At 39.5% G+C, this 18,769-nt stretch overlaps 1 long non-coding RNA gene across 1 annotated transcript; it reads right to left on the bottom strand.

The window, feature by feature from the left end:
* Window positions 1-380: 380 nt before the first annotated feature.
* LOC118767293 lies at window positions 381-18,769 on the bottom strand. The gene is made up of 3 exons (XR_005003199.1): window positions 18,660-18,769; window positions 17,205-17,220; window positions 381-419 (listed from the first exon to the last, which is right to left on the bottom strand). It is a non-coding gene; the product is annotated as an uncharacterized LOC118767293 (long non-coding RNA).

Here is an 18,769-nt window from a genome sequence, read left to right as displayed (position 1 = left end):
CATTTGCACTTCAAACCAGAGTTTTAGTGGTAAAATGATCTAAGCACTTGTACATGCCTATCAATATATGTCAATTGACGTATATTACTTACATCTTCTATGTATGTATATATATATATATATGTGTGTGTGTGTGTGTTCAAAATAAAGCAAAGGAATAAAGGTAGTGGAATTACATTTATTAACCAGTTATGATAATTTCAATAACTACTGTGGAATTGTTATATCAAACAACATACTAGATCATATACTGAAAAATTACCTAAGTTACATTATAATTATCATTTGAGTTCATACAATATCAAATGACAATTTTACCAGTCATCATGACTTTTGTGTATCATGAAATGACTAAAAGGATCTCAGTCTTACAACACTTATTTCTCTCTCTCTCTCTCTCTCTCTCTCCCTCTCTCTTTCTCGCACACTTACACAAACACACATTTCACTCATCTGTCTCTTTACAGAAAAAGAAGCACGAGTGACAGGAGTACTTAGTATTCTGAGACAGGTAGAAACGTTCAAGACAATATGACTAGGTCGGCAGGGAGGTAATAGAAGCCTATGTAATCTATAGTGTAGAGCAACATCAGTGACCCAGGATACACAGGAGAAATAGAATACAAGTATATCAACTAAGTGAATGACATTGGGTTTTAGGAGAGTGTACCAGAAACAAGTGGCCAGATGTGGCCACTCACACATAGGAGATGTGATTCATCAGAGGGCTTGAGTGATGTGGTCAGGGGAGTATGGTGAGTAGAAAATAGGTGGTCCTGTACAAGGGAGCTGCATAAAGGAGTGATGGGGAGAGGGATGGATAGGAGCTGTGGCTCCTTAACTCTCAGCAAATATATAAACATACCATCAAACCAAATTGTAATAGTTATCATCTGAAAGTTGCAATGGTAAGAAACTTGTGTTGCAAAATAAACATCAAGATTTCAATATGCTATATACTTTTCATGCATTGATTTACAACTATCACACACACATATGTATAAGGGCTTTTTTTAACCTGTTTCTGTCCACAAAGTCCACTCACAAGGCTTTGGTTGGCTTATAGTAAAGACTTTCCCAAGGTACTATGCAGTGAGATTGAACCTAAAACCATGTGGTTGGGAAGAAAACTTTTTGCCATACCAACACCTATATATATATATATATATATATATATATATAATATATATATATATATATATAATATATATTTACTCTTTTACTTGTTTCAGTCATTTGACTGCGGCCATGCTGGAGCACCGCCTTTAGTCGAGCAAATCGACCCTGGGACTTATTCTTTGTAAGCCCAGTACTTATTCTATCGGTCTCTTTTGCCGAACCGCTAAGTGATGGGGACGTAAACACACCAGCATCGGTTGTCAGGCAATGCTAGGGGGACAAACACAGACACACAAACATATACACACACATATATATATATACATATATTCGACAGGCTTCTTTCAGTTTCTGTCTACCAAATCCACTCACAAGGCATTGGTCGGCCCGGGGCTATAGCAGAAGACACTTATATATATATATATTGGGTTGGTAAAAATGTTTGTAGTGTTTTTTAAGTAAAATTCATTAACAATATTTAGATAGTTGTGCATACCTTTTACTCAACCACATATTTTCCATTTTGTTTCACTACCTTTCACCATTTTTGAGGCAGCTTCATAATCCCATCCTCCCAGATGTTGGCATCCTTCTGGGTCATAAACTGGTCTAAGTAGTTTTTATACTCTTTTAAAGAATAAAAGTTCTTCCCATTAAAAGAATTTTGCCGGGATTGGAATAAATGATAATCCAAAGGTGCAAGGTCAGGTGAGTATGGTGGGTAGGGTAGGACATCCCATCCAAGCTGCACCAATTTCTGCCTGGTCTACAAAGAAACATGCAATCTAGCATCGTCCTAATGTAAGACAACACCCTTTTGGTTGGCCAGTTCTGGACATTTTTCATCAATCGCCTCCTTTAATTGGTCTAATTGGAAACAATAATAGTATGAATTTGTTGTGTGGACGCCCCCAGACGATGAAGTAGGCTAGCCCAATACATAGATATAGAGGGAGAAGCCTAGATATTGGTAGAACAGAGCACAGCTGTGAAGAGTAGACAGACTAGAGTAGAGAGTCGAGTTGAGTAGTAGAGAAGAGATGAGTAGCGGCCATCCAAATGTGCGACATTACAGAATTTAACATTTGATTTTGTGGAAGTAGATCATGGTACACAATATCCTTCTAATCCTACCAGATACAAAACATTATCTTCTTCAGATACAGACCAGCTTTTGGAGAGATTGAAGGTACTTCATCTCATTTTGTTCAGGACATTTTTCATTTTATTTTTCATTTAGCTCCTATTCCATCCCTCTCCCCATCACTCCTTTATGCAGCTCCCTGGTACAGGACCACCTATTTTCTACTCACCATACTCCCCTGACCACATCACTCAAGCCCTCTGATGAATCACATCTCCTATGTGTGAGTGGCCACATAAAATGAAAAATGAAAAATCCTTTTCTCATCACACATTATCATTCTTTTCAAAAATGTATAATTTTTGTTTCATCTGAGCAGAGAATCGCAGTTGGAAATGCACTGTTTTAAGTTTTTTCCATTAAGTTATGAGGCATCCAAACTTCATAGCAATTCACATAATAATATCAATTCCTACAAGTAAGATGTAACCTTCATTACAATTAAAACAGCTTAAATTCGTAACAATGGATTTAACCCAAATGCTTTAAATTATGCATTACCAAGGGGCCAGAATCAAAACATATGTAGGTGCTTTTAAGTCTTATATTGTGCTTTTTAAAAATTTATTTGTATTTATATATTAAAAACAAACTATGATGCAAATAAATTAACTATACATTTCTAACTCTCCATTTTCTTACATTACTAATTTTACCTATTATAACAATCCATAATGCAAAGTAGAAATTTTCTTCTAATGTGATTAAACTAGTGAAATTTCAGATTTATTATCCCTAATGAGGATAAGATATCCTTGAATTGACTATATATATATATATATATATAATATATATATATATATATATATTGTTGTATTTGGGGATGGTCATATATATAATAAAGAAAAATCCCCTTGTACAGCACAACTAATTAGCATTCTAATTAAGCAGTGGGAAAATAACATAAAAAAAGAGAGAATAAATTTCATAAGTTAATGTTCTTTGTCACTCAATATATTTCATGAGTCAGAAAAAAAATAAAACACTTCATAAAATTAAGCTTCATATACGACTAAAATGTTACAGGATGTTTCCATATGAAATTAAGCTTCCCTTCAAAGAAAGAATAATTAAATAATCATAAGAGGTCATCAACTTTTAATCGAAATATTCTTTTGCACTTTGGTCAATGTAGGCACACTTGTTTAAGGAACACTAAACAAAAGTTGAATTTCCAAACAATTTATCTTTAATGAGCAAATCAGAGAAACAAACTAATTGGATGGTTCACAATTATTGGCATCTCTACAACATTCAATGATTAACAATTAGCAGTGTATCCTTTATGCTTAATAACTTCCTTCAATTTGCAGAAGTAGTTTTCAATTATCTTCGGACACATATCAGAAGGACTTTTTGCCCATTCTTTAATTGCATATTCTTCCAACTACTTCAGGTTAGATGGCCTTGTTGCTTTCACCCTTTTCTTTAGCTCCTACCATAAATTTTCTATCAGGTTTAAGTCAGGATTTTGAGTCAGCCATCAGAGTAGATCTATTTTGTTTTCTTTCAACCAATTTTAGATGAAAAGGGAGGTATGATTGGGATCATGGTCCTGCATGAAGGTCCAACAGTGTCCGAATCCTATGCTTTGCCAATGACTAGGTTTACATTCAAAACATCTCTTTTTCATTGTTCCTTCAATTCAAATAAATTTTCTTGTGCCTTTCACAGAAAAACAGCTCCTCAGCATTATACTGCCTCTGCCATGTTTGATGGTAGGGATGGTATTCTTCAGATTGTAGGCTTCTCCTCTTTTCTCCCAATGGTTGTCCTATTGTTGTGACCAAGTAATTTGATTTTGGTTTCGGCAGACCACAGAAAAGAGAGCCAAAAACATTCAGACTTCTTCTGAAAGTCCCTTGCAAACTTTAAATGAGCAGTCAAGCATTTCTTCTACAACAATGGCACCTTCTGGGGACAGTAGGCCTGAAACTATCTCTTCAGAGTTTGAGCAAATGTTAACCTTGAAGCATGAAGTCTGATTGGTGTCAAATTAGCTTTCATTGTTGTAGTCGTTATCTTAATTAACATCTGCTCATCTCATTCTGAAAAAAGCTTCTTGGTGGAAGAAATTTATTTTCCAATAAACCAGTATCTTGGTGCTTCATGATTATGTTGCAAACAGTTGATCTAGCTATAATAATATTCTTAGATATTGCCGTAAAACCATCTCCAACAACACGAGCATCAGCAATCTTCTTCTTTAAGTCAGAACTGTGCTCCTTCACCTTTACTATGATGTTGCAAATAGAATAGTTCATTGTCCAAAAGAAAGTTGTTCTGTGTTATTATGTATTTTAGAACTTTCTATTATTCAACACATATTCTTATATTGTAGCTCAAATTAGTGTTTTTCCAATACAATAATCAAATTGTTATGTAAGTGCCAATAAGTTTGAACAATGCTTGAAATTTTTAGCAACTGAGATTACCATATTAAACATTGCCAGATGTCCTCCATTGGTAAATTTTATGCTTTAGTTGTTAACATTATTGTGCCATAGTATTTTTGATGAGATCTAATTTTAACAAGAAATTCAACAAAAACCCACTTTTTACAAGGGGTGTCAATAATTGTGTGCATGATTGTATGATATTATGCACATTATACACACATGCATATGGATGAAGACAGCTGTGTAAGAAGTGCTGATCCTAACTCTGGAAGGAACCTGTGGAAGAGGTAGACCTAGGTGGCAAAGCATGACCTTCAAATATTGGGCCACATAGAGGTGATAACAATTGATGATATGTTGTGCTTAGGAAGATTCATCAAGCCGCATGAAATCATAGGCATGACCAAAAGATCAGCAACTAGCTGATCTCTCTCTCTCTCTCTCTCTCTCTCTCTCTATATATATATATATATATATATATATATATATATATATACTAGCAGAGATACCAGGCGTTGCCCATGTTACATGCAATTGAAGAATTAGACTTTTCTGTTATATTTTCTCCAATGAACTGGAATATCTATGTTTTGAATTTCATCAAAATTGCAGATGAGGGTTATTTCCCTCTTTACACACCCTAAAAAAATTGTAATCATGCCACATGTATGCCATACTACTGATTTTTATGCGCATATTTCAAAATTCCAGTCTTATTGAACCTGTTAAAAAGATTTTGCTCCTGAAAAATGATGGTCATAGAGCTCTAAAATGTGAGAGGCTCCTGTTGGGGGTGGGCATCTTAATGTCAACCAGGGAAGTTGAATTGTTGAGAATCTTTTTAACTTGGGTCTTATATCTATTGTTTGAATTTCTTTGAAATAGGAAATATATGTTCACTGGGTCTGTAAAAGAGAGCAAAGCTACAGGAAACCAAAAGACGGATGATCACAATAAGCAGTCAGCTACCTAACCCTAGTCATTACCACTCCCAATATAGGATTCCTCACCATCCAGGTGACAGGCACAGCCATAAGATGCATTACGAATCTATAGCAATTGGAAGGGCATGACCCAACTGAAATAAACATTAACAACTGTGTGACGTGGAGGCTAAGGAGAAATGAAAGTGTCACCTCTGGAGTTTGCAAATGACCACTATACTGATACGTAACTGGACAGAATAAATTTACAATCTATAAATGTCTTTGAATAACCAGTCACTCATCTGGGAAGGCCTTGAAATCAATGTTACCATGTGGGGACTATGTGTGATCCAGTGATAATAAAAAGACTGAAAGGAGGTCTGCAATCAAATAACTTTACTCAACACTTTGCAACTGAATCAGTGGAGGCAAAGATGCCTCTCATTTACTTGACAATTTATGCACCACATTGCAGAAATCACAATGTAAGTGCATGTCAAAGCAAACTGTTACACTGTTGTACCATTGAATTACAAATAATGCTCATCTTTTATGCTTGGGTAACCCTACAGCTTCCAAGAGCACAACTGTATTTGTTTTTGCTAAGATAAAATGACAAAATTGTGGGTGTTAAGTCCCCATGGAGGGGTCTTTCTAACTTGTAAGAAGATGAAATTTTATAAATATTACTTCATTTGTGTGTAATATCTATGGTTAAAATTTCATCAACAGCAAAAATATATGAATTGTCATGGGGGTTATGACCCTTGTGCATAGAGTATAATTTCCAAATTTCATAAAGATCCATTCAGTACTTTTGACCTAGTTTTGGATCATAAAAGAAATGGCTAAAATTTGGGAGTTAAGGCCCCCATTAGGGTGTTATATATATATATATATATATATATATATATATATATATTTAGATAGATAGATAGATAGATAGATAAATATAGATATAGATATAGATACACACACACATACAAAGATAAATTGATAGATACAACTGAGTGGGCAAACAAAAATATGAGACACAGCCTAGTGCTTTTGTTTATGTTGATAAGCCTAGTACTTATTCTATTAGTTTGTTCTTGTGAAACCAGTAAGTTATGGGGATGTAAATAAATGAACAGCAGTTGTGAAGCAGTGATGAGAGCGAAACACAGAGACAAAGACACACACATACACTTACATATATACATATATATACGATTGATTTGTTTCAGTTCCTGTCTATGAAATCCATATAAATACACACACACACACACACACACACACACACAAAGATAAATTGATAGATGCAACTGGAGTGGGCAAACAAAAATATGAGACACTGCCTAGTGCTTTTATATATACAATTATATACAAATATATTTTATTTTTAACCCTATATATTACTAACATAGATTTTGTAAATTTTTCGTATTTTTTCGCATTTTCATTTTTTTATTTTTTATTTCTTATTTTATTTTTGTAATTTTTTATTTGAATTTTTATCTGAATTATGGCTTGTACTGTAGGGTCCAGCGAACCTAATTTACACATACCTATTTTACACATACTTATGGGTTTAAAAAAATTAAAATATAGTTTATAGTATTGAACGATGATAAAGTGATATAAAAGACTGATGATTGGGGTTACATTCTAAGAAGGGTTCCAGCTAAACATGGAGTGGTTTAGGAACCGGGAAATGTACCTCATGAAACACATGAAGCCAAGTTATAAAACAGTAGGTATTTAAAATAAAAATTATTTTTTATATGGTGAGATGAAGGGGTCTACTATCTCTAAAGGGAAAAAAATATATATATATATATATATATATATATATGCAGGTATATGCAAATATGTATATATGTATATGTGGAGGAACATGGTTAGAGCATGTGGACTCACAGTCGAGGGATCCTGGGTTCGAATCTCAGACCGGGTGATGTATATATATATATATTTTTTTTTATGTATGTATATATATATATATGTATATGTATATATATATATATATATATATATATAGTTGAAATTTTCAGAAAAACATAAGATGAAGACAGGTGTATAAACAACAAGCAGGTGATGCTGGGGAAGGTGAGAAACTCTTTTACATTTCAAGCCTAAGCTCTTCAGCAGAAAGGAACACAAGGACATAAACAGAAAGAAAATAAATAAAGCTTGTGTATTTAGCAGTCAATCATGGCGACTGGTTGGACAATGGTAGTTAGACAGGAGAGCTAGGAAGAAGGGGAGATAATAAAGTACTGGTAATCCCAAAACGAAGGTGCTCGTACATGTGTGTATGTGAGAGTGTGTGTGTGTGCATGTGGATAGGAGCTGGTGACTTTGAGGTGTAGATATGTGTGTGCATGCGTCTGTAATGTGTGGGTGTGTGGATGATGGTGTGGGTGCTGAGAGGTGGTCAGTGCTTGTGTGCAGAGAGGTGTGGGGTGGGGTGGTGTGACGGTGTTGGGATGAGGGTGGGCTGAGGATATGAGGTAGGGGTGGGGTATGTGGGAGTGGGACATGTGGGGATGGGGTGTTGATGGAGTGGTGTGTTAATGAAGGAAGAAGGTAGGTAGGAGTGAAGAGAGGAAGAAGGTGTCAGATGAAGAGAGAAGAGGAGGGTAGCCTGATGAAGAAGGGAGGGGAGTTGAGCCCATGTAGAGCAAAGGAGTGAAGAGAGAAGATTAATTCCTCTTTATAGCAAAGGTGGGAATCCAGATGGCCCCTGTGCAAAGACAATCTGAACACAGATAGGTGTTGTAATGAATGACCAGTAGAGTGGAAATGGCGCAAGACTGGGGTGTCATTGCTGAGTCCAATGTCTTAGAGGTGCTCCATGAACCTGTCAGCCAAGCGGTGTCCTGTTTGACTGATATACAGAGAAGAACAGAAAGAGCAGGAGATGCCGTAAATGACATTGCTAGAAATGTAGGTCAAGGTGTCAGTGATATGATAGGGATGATGATGACGGTGGTGTTGGAGAGGTAGGGCAAGTGTAACAGTGGGCGGGAGCAGGGGAACAAGCCAAGTTGAGCAGTGGGGTCAGGGAAGAAACTGTAGATCAGGAGGTCATGCAGGTTGTGGGTTTGTTTGAAGTAGGAAAGGATTAGGTTGGGGAAGATGTGTGAAGTGGAGGGGTCGGAATGGAGTTGCCGGAAGGCTTGGAAAATGGAATGTTTGAGGGGGCAGAGTGGAAGGGTGGTAGGTGAAGGGAAACAGGAGACAGGCAATGGCGGGGCAGGTGTGAAGAGTGAGAGCAGAAGCATGGTCCACAGAACATGTTCAGGCAAAAGTGGTATGGATAGTGGTGAAGGATATCCACAAAGGATGAAGTGGTGAGCCATGAGTTGAGACTGAGTCTCAAAGTCATGGTTGTCACTGCAAAGCCTGCACCGATGGAGACCTCTTGGTAAAACTTCCCTGCGAACGAGAAGCAGTTGAGGGAGAGAACAAGTTCAGCCAGATGAAGAAGTGTGGAGGCATCAGGTTTGGTCGAAGGTCTAGAAAGTGTTTAAGTGCAAGAAGTCCTTCAGTGTGTGGGATCACCATACATAGACTCTTGATATCAAGAATGAAGACAAGTTTAGAGGGGCCAGGAGGGAAGGAGAAAGAGTTTAAAAACGAAGAACAGGTTTAGTGTCATGGATGTGTGAGGGGAGAGAAGCCACTAGTGGGGACAAGGTCACAGTTGAGGTATTTCGAGATCAATTCAGTGGGGCAGTTACAGACAGAGACAATGGGGTGGCAGGGCTGTTGGGCTTGTGGATTTTGAGAAGGAAGTAAATGGTGGGGGTGCAAGGAGTGCAGATAATGAGGTTAGAGGGAAATGGGAGGAGAAGATGAGGTCATGGATAGTGGAGGATACAGTCTGTTGGTAGCTAGGCATAGGGTAGGAGGGCAGAAGGCGATAGAAGATGTTTTAAGGTTAACGGAAAGCTTCATCCTTGTAGAGGTCTGCATGCCACACCATCATGGTTGACTGGTTTTATGATAATGCTTTTGTGGCATCAGAGACATTTAAGGAGCAAGAGTTTGGCTGGGGAGATGTTCAGATGTCAGGGATGCCTGTAAAGGTTAAACCAGTCCATAACACGTTGGCAGATGCCCGCAAACTGATCAACTGCTTGGAACTGGCCAGGGGCTGGTGTCCAGTGGGATGGTTGGTAGCACAGGTCGGTGAAACAGTACTCTTCGCTAGAAGCAGATGGAGTGTTGTGGAATAGTGCATATAGCCTGAGATGGTGCACAAAGCTATGAATATCAGCACGGGTCTAAAATTCGTGACTGGATGGAGTGAGGGGGGACAAAGCACAGACCCTAACTGAGAAGAGAACGCTCCGCCTCAGAGAAGGAAAGATCAGGAGGAATGGTAACAAGACTAAAGTGGGGAGGGGATGGATGAGTTAGATGTAGGAGGGATGGTGGGGTAGCGGAAGGCTGGGAGAGAGAGAGGAGGGTTAAGGTTGGTGTAATGGAAGGGTTGGGATGAGGATGAAGGGAAAGCTTATTGGGGAGGGGTGGGGTTGTGGCATCAGGTGTGATGGAATGAAGGAGTGAGTGGAGTTTACATTGTTTTGTGTGAGTGAAATACTCGTGAAAAAGATGATTTAATGGATTATGTAGTGTAGAGTAGAATGTGCATAAGAAGGTGAAAGAGTGAAGAAAAAGATGGAATAAGTGAGAGGGAGAAGGTGGTCGAAGGTGTGCATTTTGGAAAGATTGGAATGAATGGTGGCAGGCACAAGGCAGTTGGAAGTAATACGGAGCATGGGTAGGATAGCAGAAGCAGAGTAGAAAGTGGGGTGGAAATGGAGGTGGAAACCTTTGGGAATAAGGTGGTAGTGAGGGCAGCGATTGAGAAATGAAACACAGCTAAAGAACCGTGTTTTTTCGAAAATTAGTAGGGAAAGATTGATAGATGTTTGAAAACAGCAGAAAGAAAGTATGGAAAGGTGTTTCCTTGGGTGGTGGTGAAGGTGGAAGAGGAAAGATTTGTAATCAGGCATGATTGAACAAGGAGACAAAAAAAAAAGGGAGAAAGAAAGGCAAAGTAATGAAATACGGAGTATAAAAGTTCAAAACATTCAAAAGGCATGAGAAGAAAAAGAAAAAAAAAGAAGAGTAAAAAGAAGAGAAAAAGAAAAAAAAACAAGGAGAAAAGGAGAAGAAATCAAGAAGAGAAGATGAAAAGGAAAAGGATTAAATCTGATGATACTGCCCTACCCCTTACTATATTGTGTGCAATAAATACTTTCCAGGATGGTGCTGTTAAGCACAGTTTCTTTCATTCTCAAATTTTGTTTCTTGGCTGTTAATTAGAATTTATTTTTGATTATAGTGGGAGGATTGCAAAGCAACTTAAACTTGCTCTTTCCATGAAGTAGGTTGACGTTATATCACATGCAAATAACAATTATAACCATTCACCATTAATCATGTAGCATATTTCCCTCATTAGCAGGCAACTATCACAATGGAGAACAAAATATTACTTAATTACATAACTAATGCACAATGATGCACTGCAAAAAATTGGTTTCATGCATAACTTGGAACATGGCGTATTAAAACTAAGAAAAGATACATCGTCTTTTCTTTACTACTTGAATTTTGATGGAGTAAAAATAAACAATAAGGAGAAAGTGCCAATCCCTAGCAGTTGAGGGAACCCGTGGAAGAGGTAGACCCAGGAAAACCTGGGACGAGGTGGTGAAGCACGACCTTCGAACGTTAGGTCTCACCATGGAAATGACCAGAGACCGAGACCTATGGAAGTATGCTGTGCGTGAGAAGACCCGGCAAGACTAGTGAAGCCATAACCCGTGGCCCCTACCTGGGACGTAGTCAGTCCACCTGTGCATACCTTCCTGCTTGTGACACTTGTGAAGACCTGTTGAGGCAAATCAAATCAAAGTCAAATCGAATCAAGTCAAACCAATCAAATAGATGAACATCAATGGAATTTGTATCCTTGTGGTACCAGTGCCGGTGGCACATAAGAAAACCATCCGAACGGGACCGTAGCCAGTACCACATCGACGGGCCTCCGTGCTGTGGGCACGTAACAACACCGTCCGAGCGTGCCGTCTGCCGCCTCGTCTGGCACCTGTGTCAGTGGCACATAAAAACACCCTCCGAGCGTGGCCGTCTGCCAGCCTCGTCTGGCACCTGTGTCGGTGGCACATAAAAACACCATCCGAGCGTGGCCGTCTGCCAGCCTCGTCTGGCACCTGTGTCGGTGGCACATAAAAACACCATCCGAGCGTGGCCGTTCGCCAGCCTCGTCTGGCACCTGTGTCGGTGGCACATAAAATCACCCACTACACTCTCGGAGTGGTTGGCGTTAGGAAGGGCATCCAGCTGTAGAAACACTGCCAGATCTGACTGGCCTGGTGCAGCCTTCGGGCTCCCCAGACCCCAGTTGAACCGTCCAACCCATGCTAGCATGGAAAGCGGACGTTAAACGATGATGATGATGAAGTGAGTGACCTTAAATGAATGAAAATGGTAATCTTCAGTTTTAGTTGTTCCCCTCTCTTACTGGTATGAATGTACATGGAACATTACTTTTCTTTGGAAAGAAAATCATGATACAATGATGATTTCTGTTCATGGCCAAAAATATGTAGGTCCTAGGAGAAGCTAGAAATATTTTTATTGAAGTAATGAATATGCTGCGCTCATGGTATGAGGCCTCCTACTTTCATGAGTTGTATAAAGTGGACCCACTTAGTGATCTGAATGCCACTATGCCTTCAGCATTGGTAACAACCAGCCAGTCAGCTGTGATTTTGCAATCCAAAGACAAGTTCCGTGTTGCAGTAAATCATCTGAAGAATGGGAAGGTAACATGATGTTCATGAGGTGATGATTAAGTAAGTTTGGCCTGCTGAAGTCTTGTTTTTTGCTTAATTTGGAACAGTGGCATCATACAGCTTGACTGGTAGAGGGGCATAATTATCCCACTCTGGATAGGTAAAGGTGACTGCAATGATCACAACAATTACAGGGCTGTTACACCCTTGTCAGTACCTGGTGAGGTCTTTATCAGAATTATCCTGAAAAGAGATAATCCTGCTGGCATCTCAGCAGCTGGAGCAGTCAGTGTTCATGCCAAAGAGGTCAACTACTGACAGGATCCTGTCTCTTCATGTACACAAGTGTACATTGAACACAAGTGGAGCTTTTGGCAGGGGGTCTGTGTCGACCTCTGCAAGGCATTCGACTTGGTGGATAGGGATGTGCTTTAGAGGATTCAGAAGCTGTGAGGTATACCTCCTCAACTGATTGGGCTGATGATAGCCTTGTACACTGGAACAGTCAGTGTGGTTTGGATTAAGGGCTCAACATTTGATTTTTTTCCAGTTAGATCTGGGGTTCAATGCTTGCATGAACTGGATACTCAGCTGAATGGTGGCTTGATAGAGTTGTGGTGCACTCACTAGTGAAATTAGGATTATAGACTTAGATTTTGCTAATGACACAGTTAGTGTTGCTGAATTCTAGATGTCTTAAGGAGCACTTTCCTTTTACTGAGTGAGGAAGCAGAACCACTTGCCTTTAGAGTTTCTTGGATGATCAAGACAAAGATCCAGTTCTTCATTGGCTTCTTGGAGGACTCCACCTTGTCTGTCACTGTCACAAATGAGAATGTTGAATTTGTTTACCACTTTGTTTACTATAATTTGTTTACCACATCACAATGAGATTCATAGTGGCATTAGCTGTGAATCTTAAGTCCTAAAAGGATTTGGACAAGCTGGTGCAGCTATGGACTCATTGGACATGGGTGTTTACTGCTGGCAATATCTATGCAGGAAGACAAATGTTCAGATCTTGAGGTCTCTGGTCCTCCCTGCCTGTCCAACCTTATAGCTGGACACTATCTGGGTCTTTGGGAGTTGCCTGAACTCCTTTGGTGCCAGGATTATGGGTGTCTTTTGGTTGGTTTTGTTCCAACCAATGACTCTACCCAGAAGCTGGGATGCAGTCTCTTACTTGTATGATTTAGCCATATTGCTCAATTTTCCAAGTTAGACCTTACTTGCCATTGTCTCTTCACTGAAGATCTCACTGAGTTGACAGCTCTTTTGGATAACCACATGACACATGGTCATATGATCAACCAACATGACCATGATGAGGAGGTATCTAGGAGAGATGGGGCATGACTGGAACTTTGCTCAATGGGTCATGAGGGAGGACCTAGGAATATACCATCAAATGATGAATGCAGCAAGCACTACAATGGCGCATGCCCTCTCACCTGAACCACCTGAAGTGATCAGTATTCTGGTGTTAGTAGTGACAATTTTGGCCCTCATGAATATGGTTACTGCCAAGATCAGGAATTTGCCAGCTGTCATGCTTTGCTGCTCATATTACTAAGTTCCTGACATATCATCTGCCAGTCAAATTCTTCTCTCTTTGTCTTCAGATCTAGTCTCTTTTACTGACGTCCAGAGTAAATTTGACTTGGGTAGATGTATGTTAAACATTATCACTCAAAACTCTGGGATATGTTTGTTATAATTTGATTGACCAGATTTTTACTGATGTCATCATTCAAAGAAAATAGATTATAAGTTGAGGCAGAACCTGCTCCAATAGTAATACATATCATAGCTTGAAATTTTCTACTCTCATCAGCTGTAAAAGTCACATACTGTTTTATAAAAAAGAATGTAAACGTTTCTATTAGCTGTGTTAGTAGCATCACAACTTAAACAGCCAGTTGCATCAGAAGTAATTATATAAGGAGCAATCACATCAATCACAACAGTGCAACTAGAGAAAAAAACCATACCCTGCTCACAAATAACTAGTGTAAAGAGCTAAAACAATAGCAAAGAACTACTTGTAAGAAGGATAGCAACCTATATTTTCAACCTCAACCAGTTCATTTATCCCGTTTTCAACATCATACAGGTGAATACACACACACACACACACAAATACATATAGATTTATACACCAAGTCACATACATGCACGTATGAAGACAGACGCATATATATGCCAGTGGATCTATGCCATCCAGGCTAGCAGAAGAGTCTCCTCAAAGACAACATTTTCCTAACAAAATCAATAACCTTATTCTGGACTATTATTGTAACTTCAGGGTGAGAATTATTTCTAGATCCGCATCAGAGTGGCACAGGTCAGACAAAGGTAGTGCTATTTCAGTAATTCTTTTTGCCATTGAAATGAACGAGATGGACAAGTTAGCAGAGGTAGAACACAAAGCTTCTGATGGACATGCAACAACCATCAGTGACAGCCTTTATAGATGATCTGATTGGAATGACATCCATTTGGTGGTGGCAGATGTATCCTTCAAGGCCTGAGAAACTCGTCCCATACACAAAGATTAGCTTCAAATCATCAAAACCTTTGTGGTGATGAGAGGGAAAGTGATGGAATGCTTCTGCTTCACTTTATCCCCAAACCGTCATCTCAATATTGATAGAACAGTTTATCCACAAAATCAGAAAAGACCATGAATCTAGGTTGTCTGGTCACTTGAATGCCTGGGTATGCTAGCACATCATCTTGCTCAAAGTTTTGTGCCCTGCACATGGGGGGAGTCTGATAAGAGAAAGCTTACCAAATGCCAGATGCCTGTACAATTGTATGGAAGCCAATGTCAATGGGCACACTGTGAGCCAATTGAAATAAACTGCAAGAGTTTTGAAGGGTGATTATTTTGCAAATCTCTGCCCTAGCTTGGAATCTGTGGTGCAGCAAAGAGTGGGTAGGGTCCATACTTTTCATATCAAAATCCAATGGTTATACCTAACAATAAGCTTGTTCTATTCTTCCTAACTTTAAGCTCATTAATAGAATACAGTCTCTCCTTAAAATCACTATGATCCAGTGTTTCATTGCTGTAGGCTGAATAATCCTTGAATATCTGCTAGTTAGTTAGCTGCCAACTGAAATAATCTCAATGAGATGTTTTTGACCATTTGTTTTCTTTTTTGTATATTGTTCAAATAGTTCAAAAGTTTATTTACAAATTAATGGTCTCATCTGGGTTTCTAACGAGTAAATCAATCTATTGCAGAGATCCAAGGTCACATCCCCCAAAATTGGAGAACTTTCCTTCCAAATATATTCACACAATTACCCAAATGTAAATGAGATTCCCAACATGTATGAACTGGTAAAACAGACAATTTGTTTTTATCACTAGGAAGGAGTACAAAAGCAATTATTTGACAACTCAAGCATGTAAAATATCAGCAAGCAAAGCATTGGCATATAAATTCAACTGAATGCATGTTTCTATTGTCAAGGAAGATTTTATTCAATTGTCACATTTTTTACCTCTTACTTTTTACTTGTGTTAGTTTTTAGAATTGAAGGGATTAGTCAAACAAATCCATGTAAATTTAGTAAACAAACCGACATCAGTTGTGAGGCAATGGTGAAAGACTGACATAAAGACACACACATGCACATGTGTGTGTTTGCACGCACACACATACTCACGCATGATAGTCACTCCTGTCAATTTTGACTGATGATTGTTTGAAGAAGAGAATTTAAAGAAAAGAAAAAAGTGAGACAAAAAAAAAAAGCAACTTTAAAATAAAAGAATAAAAGAAGTTGCATCTATTTGTGATGATTGCATGAATGTAATTTGAGTCCAGGTATGGATTTTGACATAAAGTCACACTGAGGACACTCATAACTTTGATTTTGCCTGGGATTCGGCAAATGTGTGAGGATACAAATTTTTTTTATTGTTCTGATATTAACATAAATGGGCTGAGGTTCAATACAGCTGTTTCAGACATGTTTTTAATTCAGGAACAACTCAATTTACATTATGAAAAAAAAAGTTTTCTTCAGGTGAATTAAAAGTAGATTAATATTTAATATTTAGGATTTTTTAAACCCAAATTGACTCTCTCACCTCAGTGCCAGTTGAGACAGTCGCTCTCTCAACCAGTACCTGTAAAATACTTTAGTTGAATGAATTGCCCATAGGACTTACCTTTTGAAGCCTAGTGCTTATTCTATTGGTCTCTTTTGCAGAAATGCTAAGTTACAGGGACATAAACACACCAACACTGGTTGTCAAGCAGTGTGGAGGAATACACACAGACTCAAAGACACACACACATACATACATACATACATACATATATATATATATATATATATATATATATATATGAGTGTGTGTGTGTGTGTGTGTAAAAAGGGTTGAAAGTAAATTCGTCCTTTAATTTGGAGGTTTCCCAAAAAGATTTCTAATATTGATACTTTATACTTTGCAGGGGTAAATTTGCAAGGATACGAAAGTAATACTTGTATATAATGTATGGTGAATTTATGGGAAGAAGTCCTGTAAAACTCATCAATTTATTTAACAATTTATCTCCTCCATTTTTAAATAAATTGATGAGTTTTATGAGACTTCTTTCCATAAATTCACCATACATTCCTCAAAATCCACAGACCTAACAACCCTGGCCACCCCTTGGTCTCCACCTGCAACTGCCCCACTGAACTTATCTCCAGATATCTTGACCATGTCCTTGTCCCCCTAGTGGCTTCCCTCTCCTCTAACATCCATGACACCAACCACACGCTTCATTTGTTCAACACTTTCTCCTTCCCTCCTGGCCCCACTAAACTTCTCTTCACCCTTGACATCTAGAGCCTTCACATGGTGATCCCTCACCACGAGGGGCTGTGTGCACTCCAACATTTCCTTGACCTTTGACCCAACCCCCAACCTGACACATCCACACTCGTTCATCTGGCCGAACTTGTCCTCTCATTCAACTGCTTCTGATTTGCAGGTGATTTCTACAAGAAGGTCTTGGAAGTGGTCATGGGAACAAGAATGGGCCCCAATTATGTGAACTTGTCCGTTGGCTACATTGAGGCCCAAATATTCTCAAGTTTCACTGGTCCCACTCCCAAACTATACGGCCATTATAATGATGAGTGTATCGGTGCAAACTCACGCTCCTGCGAACATCTAGACTCCTTCCTCTCTTTTGTCAAATCTTTCCATCCTACCCTCCACTTCTCCTGCACTATCTCTGATACCTCTGTCTCCTTTCTTGACATTTCGGTCAGCATTCATCACTCCACTCTCACCACCTCCATCCACTACAAACATACAGACTCTCACTCATAGCTCAACTTCTTTTCTTCTCACCCTAAACACACCAAGCTTTCCATCCCCTATTCCTAATTCCTCTGTCTACACAGGCTCTGTAGTGACGACCATGACTTTGAGACTCAGTCTCAACTCATGGCTCACCACGTCATCCTACGTGGATATCCCCTCACCACTATCCACACCACCCTTGCCAGAGCATGTTCCATGGACCATACATCTGCTCTCTCCCTTGAACCCACCCTGCTGTCTCCTGCCTTCCATTTCCCCTCACCTACCACCCCACCACCCTACCTCTCCAACGCACCATTCTCCGAGCCACCCAGCAACTCCAGTCTGATCCCTCCACTTCGCACATCTTTCCTAACTGACCCCTCCCCTCCTTCAAACAAGCCCACAATCTATGAGACCTCTTGTTCCACAGCTTCTTTCCTAACCCAACCTCCAAACCTGGCTCCTTCCCTTGCTCCCACCCATGCTGCCGCACTTGCCTTTACTTCTCCAACACCACCTTCTTCACTGGCACCCATCATCGACCCTATTACATCACCGACTCCTTCACCTGCACTTCTACTCATATCATCTACTGCGTCTCCTGCTCTCTGCCCTTCTCTATACATTGGGCAAATGGGACACCACTTGGCTGACTGGTTTGCGGAACATCTCCGAGACATACAATTCAGCAATGACACCCTAGTCTCACACCATTTCCGCTCTTTGCAACACCTGTCCTTGTTCGGATTGTCCTTGCAGAGGGGCCATCTGGACTCCTGTTTGCGCCGTGAACAGGGATTAATCTTCTCTCTTCGCTCCTTTGTGATACATAGGCTCAACTCTCCTCCCCTCTTCATCTAACCTCTTGCCCTTGCCTCTCTCCCTGTCACACCCACTTCCTTCCACTCACCTTTCCTCTCTTGCTCTGACTCCTACTTCTCTTCACTCCTACTCTCCTCTCTTCTCTTCACTCCTACCCACCTTCTCCTTCCCCTTCACCATCACCCCTCCCTCGTAAGCCCACCCACCCCTATACAAACCACCCC

Source organism: Octopus sinensis, linkage group LG20 (genome assembly GCF_006345805.1).
Source record: "Octopus sinensis linkage group LG20, ASM634580v1, whole genome shotgun sequence".
In the NCBI taxonomy this organism is placed as follows: Eukaryota; Metazoa; Mollusca; class Cephalopoda; order Octopoda; family Octopodidae; genus Octopus; species Octopus sinensis.
Note: the sequence above shows the minus strand (reverse complement) of the source record. Positions and strands in the feature narration are given on the sequence as shown.